We start from the raw sequence: 10485 nt of genomic DNA, 5'->3' as shown, positions 1-10485 counted from the left end.
TCTTTCTTTCTTTCTTTCTTTCTTTCTTTCCTTCCTTCTTTGGTGGGGTCTCATGTAGCCTAGACTGGCTTCAAACTTACAATGTAGTTGAAATGACCTTGGATTTCTAGAGGTCAGTTGGATTTCCCAGGCAGTTTATCTGGTGCTGGGGATTGAACCCAGAATGCTGCAAATCCTAGGTAAGGATCCACATCCCCAGCCCTGAACATAGCATTGTATTGCTGTGTCTTTTCTTTTTCTTTTCTGCTGCCCTGGGGTTGAGTTAGGCTACCCTGGGTGCTCTGCACCCATCAGGCAAGGGCTGTGTCTGATCTACATCCCCAGCTCACGTAGATTTCTTAAGGATTTTTTAAGCCTTTAAAAAGAAAAAAAAAAACAACAACTATATGTTCTTTCTTATTTTTTTTTCTTACAGATTTTTTTTTCCACTGTGAAGAAACCAGGCCATTTGCCTCGGATAGCTTCCCACATTTTTATTTTGCTGACTACATCTTCATGGTATTAGCGAGCTGTTCTGACTCCAGGATTTCCGGTAACCAGCAATTAGATTTAAAGACTAGATCTAATTCAGGTCAGTGTTGAAGGCAGGAAGAGGATATTGCGATGTCTGGCAGGACCTAGATCATCTCTGGTCTTTTCTTTGCATTCTGTGCCCATTAGAAACTCTTTATTTGCAGACATTTGAATTTAACTGTATATTTTTAGATTTGGTAATTTAATTCCATGTATTTAAAAAAATCTTATTTATTGATCAACTCATGTTGTTTTTATTTTTATTGTTTTGAAAAGATTCATCTTTATGCGTATGAGTGTTTTGCCTTGCGTATGCCTTGGAAATGCCTGGCATTTGCAGAGACCAGAAGAGGGGTTCAGATCCCCTGGAGATGGACTTACAGATAGATGCATGCCACAATATAGGTTTAGGAACCAAACCAGGCTCTCTGCAAGAGAAGCGGAGAGCCAGAGCCATCTCTCCAGCCTGCTTCTATTGGCTTGTTTATTTGTTTATTACAGGGTTTCTTGTTGCTGGTGTTGACTTCAAGTTTTCTATGTAGCGGAGGATGACCTTGAACTCCTGATCCTCTTGACTCTACTTTCTGAGTGCTAGGGTTACAGGCATGAGCCACCAGAGCCCTGGCTCTTGCAGTGCATCTTACATAAGAGCCTTTAGCCTGTACAGATGCCGCTGAGCTATTTATACACACTCTGGTTCTACCATTCCTTTATTTATGGAAGCTGAAGCTGAAAGGAACGTACCTAGAGGAACACAGCTCACGGTAGGAAGGGAGGCGATCCTGATGAGGTGCCTTACACCTGAAATCCCAACGCTTGTGAGGTAGAAGACCGAAGGATGGACAAAAGCTGGGTGAACGTTTGATCCTCAACACAGAGTTCCAGTACAGCCAGGGTCATGTAGAAAGACTGTCATGGTGAGAGGGGTGGGCAGGCTGCAGCCAGCTATTGAATATAGGATTCTCAAAACTGGAGGACTCAAAGACCTGGATATAAATCTCACAAGGCCACTGCAGGAGGATAAGCAGGCCTTCATTAAAGGGGTAATTAACAATCCTGAGACCCATGGCAAATGCAACGTGTTAATAATTTATAAGCAGCAGTTCTCCTAATTCCTAGTAGATAGCTTAGTGTGTCCTTAATGAAACACACTAGGTAAGGTCACAGTCACACAGCTCTCTGGGGAAAGCCAGGCAGTGGTCCTGAGCCTGGCCATGGGAACTCATGGCTGGTTTGTCCCCTGGGCGGACTGTGGTTCTGTTTTGTGTCTTAGGATGCTTTGACCTCCCTGAGAGCCTCAGAGATCTGGAGTCGGCTGCCCCTCAGATTATTCACTCCTGGTGGAAGCAGCTTGTCTGTGTCTGAGGAGAAACTTCTTAGGTTTTGCAGCTGGACCTAAGGCTCAGTATAACATCAAACAGCTGAGTGAGAAACAGCTTGCACATTTATTTAATATTTTCATACAGACATGAGGCTTTTGGAATAAATGTGAAGATAAAAATAAGACACGAGGCTTGAGAGTTTCTGTAGTTCTTTGCTTGTCGAGTGATAAACTGTGGGACTGTGACACAATAAACTGTGGACTCTAAGGAGCACAGTCGTGGAAGGAATCAGTGGGAAACATGGGTGCTTTTAGTAAACTTGTAAAGGTTTGTGTGTCAGTTGTTTTTCCATTGCTTTACAAAACACAATGACCAAGGAAACTTACAAAGGAAAGTATTTCATTGGACTTATGGATCCAGAAGGTTAGAATCCATGATGGCCAAGCAAAGACCCTGGGGACTGTGAAAGGCTGTTTTGAAACTTCAAAGCCACCCCCTCCCCATGACACATCTCCTAATCCTTTCCAAACAGTTCCACCAACTGGGGACCAAGTATGAGCCTATGGGAGCCACTCCCATTCCAACCATCACGCTCCACTCCCTGGTCTCCAAAGGCTTCCAATCATATCATAACGTAAACCGCATTTAATCCAACGGCAGACGTCTAAAAGTCCAAAGATCAAGGTCTCTTCTGAGACTACAGGAAATCTCTTAACCCCTTTGTAAAATCAAAATGCACATTTCATGCTTCCAACACACAGCGGTGTTGGACCCCGAAGGGCTGCTTTGCCCTTGCTGAGCCTTTCCATATGCTGCTGTCTACTAAGTAACATTCTGCGGTTCCTCTAGGATCAAAACATCCTGACGAAGGCATGGTGCCCCAGGAAGGGAATTTACACTTGACATCCTATTGCCCCCCAGTTGAGTTCCTGTTTTTTCCTGAGTTTGTATTTTTCCTTCCCGGGCTTGCTGTATATATTGAACCTGCTCAGTAAAGGCATTGGCATTCTCTCATAACGGATGACCCAAGTCTGAGTATTCCTTTAATCCCCCAGGCCTACACCCGAGCTCGGTACCGCAGGCAGCGCCGGCGCTGTCACAGCGGCACAGAGTATACGTTACCATTCAACAAGGGAAGGAATAGAGAATTAGTGAGAAAATATTAGACCAAAGCAAGACCGGTCCTCAGCAGGACAAACCAATCCCATGGTTCTATGTCCTATGTCAAGGGCCTGGATGACTCTGTCCTTCCAGATTTGCTGACTGCAACACACTTCTCTCTCTCGGGCAGGTGACACTCTCTGTCTGCAGCTGTGCTTGCATAAATCACATGGCTCTAACATCTCCAGCATCTCAGCGTCCTCAACATAATCCAGATGTCACCTTCACAGCTTTGCACAATGGCCTCTCAGGGTCTTGTGCTAAGAGTCCAAATCTTTTAAGTTCAGATTCCGTTTTAGAGGACCTGATCTAAGTTTGAATTCAGGTAAACTAACAGGATGGTACCTAATATTTGTTTCCAAGTTGTCCCCCAACAAAACCCTAGCCTAGCTCCAGTCTCCAGGCTAATCCCCAACAAGACTAGCATCTCCAGGCTACACCCTCAACAAGACCAGCATCTCCAGGTTATTCTCCCAACAATCCTGCACCCCCAGGCTACAAGCCTATCCCCAGCCTAACGACCACCAATGTAGAGAGAAGAAGTTAAGTTTATGATATGACTCCCAGCACCAGACAATTATGTCAAAGGCCACAGTAGGTTTCCAATTAGATGCTTGCACACTTACCCCTCAGTTGCTGCTTACTCTAAAGCCTTTCCCTGATAGACATTCAAGGCTCCCCCACCACCACCACCAAAACCATCCTGTGTGATGGCAGTACATTAGGGGGCCTGAGTTAGCTCAAATAGAATAAAGACCCTGCTGTGAGTTACATCAGATCAGCTCCTGTCTGGTTTTTTGGGGATCGCTAACACTTTTTGGGGATGCTACAACAGTTCCCTCGCAGGACCTTCAATCAGGGACTAGCCTGCCATAAATTTCTTGGTGTCAATAGCTCTCTTTAACCATGGAGGAAAAGCCCACTCAAGAATCCCTCATGACTCTAAAGCCAGAACCACGTGGACAACATTCCTGAGGTCTGCTGCCCTTCCAGACAGAGACTGAGTCACGTCTCCAGCCGCTATCCTTCATTATTGCTTTCCAGGAGCAGACAATTCCTTCTACATATCCCTTTCTCACGTTGGCAGCTCAGCCTAGTGGGGTCACCCTGCCTTGAGGTCACCCCTCCCTTTATCCGAATGCAGATCGTCCCCTCTACCCTGATCTCTTTATCTCTCTCACCACAAGCCTTGGCCCCAACATTAAATTTCCTAGTCTTTTATTCTTCAAGCTGTACATTTTATATTTCTTCTTGACCCGCTTGCTCTTTCTCTGTTGTAGACCCGCTCAAGAATGGTTACTAATAACCATCTAAGAGTCAGTATTAGGCTGTCTTAAAATCTCTTCCACCAAAGAAATTAGCCCGTCACTTTCTAATTTTAGTCACAGGCAAGTACTTAGGGAGAGGGCAGAATGCAGCCACATTCGTTGCCAAAATATTACAAGGATGCTCCCCAGCCCAGCTGTTTATTGTTCCCCCTTTGAAATCACTTGAGCTGGGCTTCTGCAGTCTGGGTAGGTCTCAACACTAATGTCTGCCAAGCTCCTACCAGGATGACCCGTTAAGCTCCCCTTTCAACATTCAGTAACTTTCTAATCCAAAGTCCCAAAGTCTTCCACACGTTTCCAAAAAACCATCACGCTCAGGCTTGTCAGAACAATCATGTACTCCCTGTTGAGATGAACTATGGGTGATAAGAAGGGGACCCATGGAAGAGTTAGGAGGAAATAAAGGTTATTTTAGAATATAAACTCATATAGGCCTTTTAAGTGTCCAGTCCCACTAGTGAGACTGTCCTTTTCAAAATTGTTTTACCTTAAAATGATATGTGTGCGCATATGGGTGGTGGTGTATGAGAGTAAGATGCCTTCTACCCAGCAGGGTGTCTGTGAAAAGACATCATGACTGTGGCAACTCCGGTGAAGGAAAACATTTTATTGGGGCTTATTTACAGTTTCTGAGGCTTAGTCCATTATCATCATGGCAGGAAGCATGGTGGTGGACAGGCAGACATGGTGCCAGAAAAGTAAGCTGAGACCTTTACATCTAGATCCACAGGCAGCAGGAAGAGAGAGCCTCTGGGATTGAAATGGGCTTTTGAAGGCTCAAAGCCCACCACCTCCAGTGACACGTTCCCTCCAACAGGGCCACACCTACTCCAACAAGGCCACACCCACTCTAACAAGACCACACCTACTCCAACGAGGCCACACCCACACAAACAGGTCGCACCTCCTAACCCCTCTCAAATAATGCCACTGCCTGATGACTAAGCATTCAAATATATGAGCCTATGGACAGCATTCCTATTTACACCATCCCCTGAAGCAAAAGTTACGGGCAGTTATGAGACTCCCACCCTTTGTGCTGGGACTGAAGGAAGGTGCTCCTCAAAAGCAGTGTGTGTTCTCAGCTATTGAGCCTTCTCTCTGGGACCCATTTCTTTCCTCCCGGCACAGTGGGCACCTTCCTCATGGCCTTTCGGTTCTCCTCTTTCTCAAGTACCTTCTGCTCAGTGGTATCAGGGGCCAAGATAGCATGCCATGGGGTGGCATATGGACAGAACAAAGGATCTTCTCCCTGCTGTTACCTTGCCATCAAAGCAGAAGACTCCTTTCCGTGTCTCTAAAAGGTATGGGATGGTTGGGCCTGGTAGCAGGAGCCTGAGATCCAAGTTTCTCGAAGGCTGAACTAGAAGGATGTCAAGTTTATGTCCTACATGGTGAGTTCAAGGCCAGCTTGTGCAACTTTAAGCTTTGTCTCCAGTAAAGAGAAGGTAGGTACACTTGGGCAGCATGCACAGGCATGGGTTCAAACCCAAGTACCACCAATGAAACAAAACAATAAAAGCCCCAAAGTTTTGAGATTCCCTGCTACATGCCACAAAAGCCAGAACTCAATAAATTCCACTCTAACACTCAAGCTAGAGAGAAGCCCACATTCCTTAGGCTCTGGGCTCAGTTCTAAGGTCACTAGCACTTCAAATGGCACTCACAAGTCCCCAAGCTGTTCAACTGTGCTTTTGGATATGGCAACTGCCTGCAAATGGAGGACCCTATAGCCCTCTCCTCACGTTCTAATAATTTGCCCAACTGGCTCACAGAATTCAGGAAGGCGTTTGTGTTTCTGATTCATTATAAAGTGTATCACAAAGGATTCAGAGGCCAGAAATGGAGGAGGAGGCATGCAGAAAGGGACAGAGCTGTCCTGTCTCCAGGTCCTTGACCCTGGAACTCTCTCCTCCTATAGAGATGCTGTGGACACAGTTGCTAAGTTACAGGATGAGAAGACTCAGCAAGGTCTATTTGGATTCTTCTTATGCTAGAATCCTTCCCTTAGGACACTGGGAAAATTCCCTGTGGGTTAGGGAGAGCCTGATGACCTGCTGTCAAACAAGGACGTCAGAACATTTCTTTATGGCCGTCTGAAGTAGGGAGGAAGCAGAGGAGACTGTCCCTTTTTTTTTTTTTTTTAGTATGGAATAGAGTTTATTTAGGGCATGGGGAGAGGAGTTGAGGAGGGAATAGAGACAGAAAGGCAGAGAGAGACAGACAGGGACAGAGAGGGAGAGAGAGAGAAGGAGAGAGAGAGAGAGAGAGAGAGAGAGAGAGAGAGAGAGAGAGAGAGAGAGAGAAGGGTAGAGGCCGGCCAGGAACATGTGGAGAGGGAGGGGGGATGGGGAGAGGAAGGACTGAGAGGGTAAGAGAGTAAGAGGGTAAGAGCGAGGAGATTGTCTTAAAGAGGAGGTTGTATGGTAGGAACCATGGGCAAAGCCAAAGCATATACACTGTCATGACAGGAGACAGATTCTGAGTCCCTTCACTCAGAACTTGCCTTTCCATAGGCAAAAGCTGTGTTCCTCCTCCACCTTCCTAACTTTCACAGGCCAAGCCAAAATTTCTCCCACCCACCTTAAGCCCCCCTAAGATCTAGTGTGCCATGTAGCTGGAGACTTCATCCCACCTTTCTCAGGGGAGCCAATCCTAAGCCCGTCTCTCTCCTACCTACTTCTCCATAGAAACCCAATGAAGATGTCAGGAGCTCTCTCCTGTTGCTGCCTCCCACTTACCATGAGTCACCGTCTCAACAATGGCCTCTTTGTGTCCTCCTCTAAGGCATTTAAACCAAACAGCCAAGTTGGGGCTGGAGAGGTGGCTCAGTAGTTAAGCGTACTTCCTGCTCTTTCAGAGGACCTGAGTTTCTGGGTAGGACCCAGAACCTACCTCAGCTCACAACAACGCGAAACTCCAGATCCAGGAGATCCAACGCCTCTCTGGCCACCACGGGAACCTGTACTCACGTGCACACGTCCTCTGCGCACACATATATGTGCTTAATTTTAAAATGTAAAATCTTTTAAAAATACCCAAATGGACAGTCTGAACGATAAAGAGAGAAACGGTGGGGGATGGACAGAGGTGTCTGTCCCCTCCATGAGGCAGATGGGGCAATGGGCATTACTTAATTGGTAATGATGGGTAAGGTTGGTGTTAATGCTTAAATAAATTGATTAAAAATAATGTGTATATACTTATGTCCATAGCAGCATTTTCACAATAGGCAAGGAGAAGAGAAACCCCAAGTATTCACAGGATTAACAGACAAAGTGTGGCACAGATATACAAGAGATATTGAGGCTTGAAATATCAAGAATCTTGGCTGGGGAGCCTCAGTGAATAAGAGTGCTTCACACACACACACACACACACACGAGGGCCAGAGCTCAGTTCCCAGCACTCATGTAAAACGCTGGGCATGGTTGTGTGTGCTAACAGCCCCGAGCTATGGAGGACAGAGACAGGGGCTTGTTGGCTGCCAGCCTGGCACCAGGTTCAGTAAGAAACCTTGCCTTAATAGAATAAGGTGGAAGGTGATAGAGCAGAATGACCTCTGGTCTCCACACATGCATACATGTGCGCATGCACACATACACACCATACACACACACATACCATACACACCACACACACTCATGCACCATATACACACACATCATATATACACCCAACTCATAGACACTACACACACACACTCCTGATATGTGTGTGTGTGTGTGTATGCTAGAGATATAGAGATAGATAGATAGATAGATAGATAGATAGATAGATAGATAGATAGATAAGCCACATATAACTGTTAAAAGAACCAAGTCATGAGCTTCAGGATCAGGCTGTGACAAGGTGGGGGTAGGGCATAGAACCAGAAAAAAAGTCAATGACTCAGTAAACTATGATTTGATCAGCTCTGTCCTGAATCCTCACAAAGAAACTATCCAGGCTCTGCTCCTGGGAACAATGTATGTATGAGTGTGTGTCTGTCCATGTGTACAAGTGTGCGTGTGTGTGTGTTAAAGAGAGAACAAGAGAGAAGAGAGAGAGAGAGAGAGAGAGAGAGAGAGAGAGAGAGAGAGAGAGAGAGAGACCGACCTTTTGGGAGTCTGTTCCCGCTTGCTACATTGTAATTCAGTGTTTTTCTTCTTGTTTCTGCAACTGTGCTACATACTCAAGGCTAGGGGACCACAGAACTTCCAAGGATGTGCCTTTCATCCTGTGGTTGGAGCAATAGGATAACAGACGTGGGCTATAGTATCCAGCTTTCCCCTGGGTTCCGGGTGTAGAAAGTGGGTTCTCAGGCCTGTGTTAGCTTTCCTGCTGAATCATCCCCCTGCCCTTACGAGTGAGTTTGGAAGGTGACTTTCTGAGGGAGAGGTTTTGCTTGGATCTAGAGGAGGGGCTGGTGCGGTTAGCTCAGTGTGACTTGTAAAGTTTAAACATCCTTGTTTGAGAGGTCTGTGGGAAACCAGGCACTATCTCTGTGGGCAATCTGGGTTTTATTAGTTGTATTGAAGCTCTTGACTTAGCAGGAAATACAAGCTGGATTCCAGAGCAAAGGGCTCCCTCCCTCACTGCTTCCTTCTTGCCTTTTTAGTATGTGTGTGTGTATGTATGTATGTATGTATGAATGTATGAATGTATGAATGTATGAATGTATGAATGTATGAATGTATGTATGAATGTATGTATGTATGTATGTATGTATGTATGTATGTATGTATTAGTCTCAGTCTGAAATTGAGAAGTATACTGTGGGTTGCATGGTGTCTAGCAGAAGGACATGGTCATCTCCTGAATGGGACCTTATATTTGTGAATGGGACCTTATTTGGAAGTAGCAAACTGGCCCCAGTGCAATATATGCTCTTATAAGAAGGACATGAACTGAAGACACAAGAATAGCAAGAATGCCAAGCGAAGAGAGAAGCCCCACTGAAGTGATACATCTGAAGGCTGCCATCAAGTCTCCAGGAGCTGGGATGGAGACGGAGGACACACTCTACTCAAAGCCTCTGCAAAGAGCACCGTGACAGAAGACACTTCTGTGTGAGCTACCCAATTTGGGGCACTTTTTAGTCTAAAGAACTTTTTCAAATTTTTGGGTGGGTGGTGGGATTTGAACCTAGGACCTCATGCATGGCAGGCAAGCACTGAACCACAAAGCTATATCGCTAGTTCTAGAATTTTACACACAGAAAACTAAAACAATATGGAGTGTGCAAATAAGCAAAAAGAAGGTGCCGTGGAGGGAAGGTCCTGGGTATCGTCTGTGTGGCACGCTTATATCCATGGCACGCTTACATCCACCATCAATGTTAGGGAACTGATGGAAGCTCACATTCTTCAGGGCTTTACCCTGAAGAGTGCAAACCAAACAAACCAAGTTCTAACTTCATTACATTCAACGCCTACTTTGGCCAACATTCCCTCTTAGGAATCTGAAAGCCAGATTGCAGAAGACAGTTTGTGCACTCTCTGGACATTCTGAGGAGAATTGTTCCCTAGCTGAAAATACCTCAGCATGTAGGGCTCTGTCAGTTTCTCTGGGGAGGTTGAAAAGAAAAGGTATAACAAGGCTAACCAGTAAGGACCGGCATCAGGCTGCTTTTCCTCCATGGAGATCAATACGACACAGTTTTTCTTGAAGTAAGGTGCTGAGGGGAAGAGGACTGCCCTAGTTCTTCAATAACATGGGTTGGTTTAACGACACCTCTGAGCACGATGCCGTCTTTCAACAGGCTGCGGGTGTGCACTGAAATCAGATTTCTTTCTATTTTCTAGCAGTCTTAACAGAGTTCAAATGTCTGTTACTATTCATTTCTATAAACCAGTTCAGTTACCCAATTTAAATGAAAAAATGAACTGTCTGCAGTTCATACAGTCAGTAGTTAGGGGACCTTTAGAAACTCTCACTGTCTGGGGAAGGATTTAACATTCATTCATGTTAGAATCATTTTGTGGGGGTTGGAGAGATGGCTCCGTGGATAAGAGCGTTTGCTGCCTCTTGCAGAAGACCAGAATTCGGTTCCCAGCATTAACATCATAGAACTGACAAGTTCCTGTAACTCCAGCTCCAGGGGATCTGACACTCTGGAAGCACTCACCCACCCACACACTCACACACATACACACACAGACAACACACACACTCACACA

This window comes from Grammomys surdaster, unplaced genomic scaffold (assembly GCF_004785775.1).
Source record: "Grammomys surdaster isolate TR1022 unplaced genomic scaffold, NIH_TR_1.0 65, whole genome shotgun sequence".
Taxonomy (NCBI): Eukaryota; Metazoa; Chordata; class Mammalia; order Rodentia; family Muridae; genus Grammomys; species Grammomys surdaster.
This window is presented reverse-complemented; position numbering follows the sequence as displayed.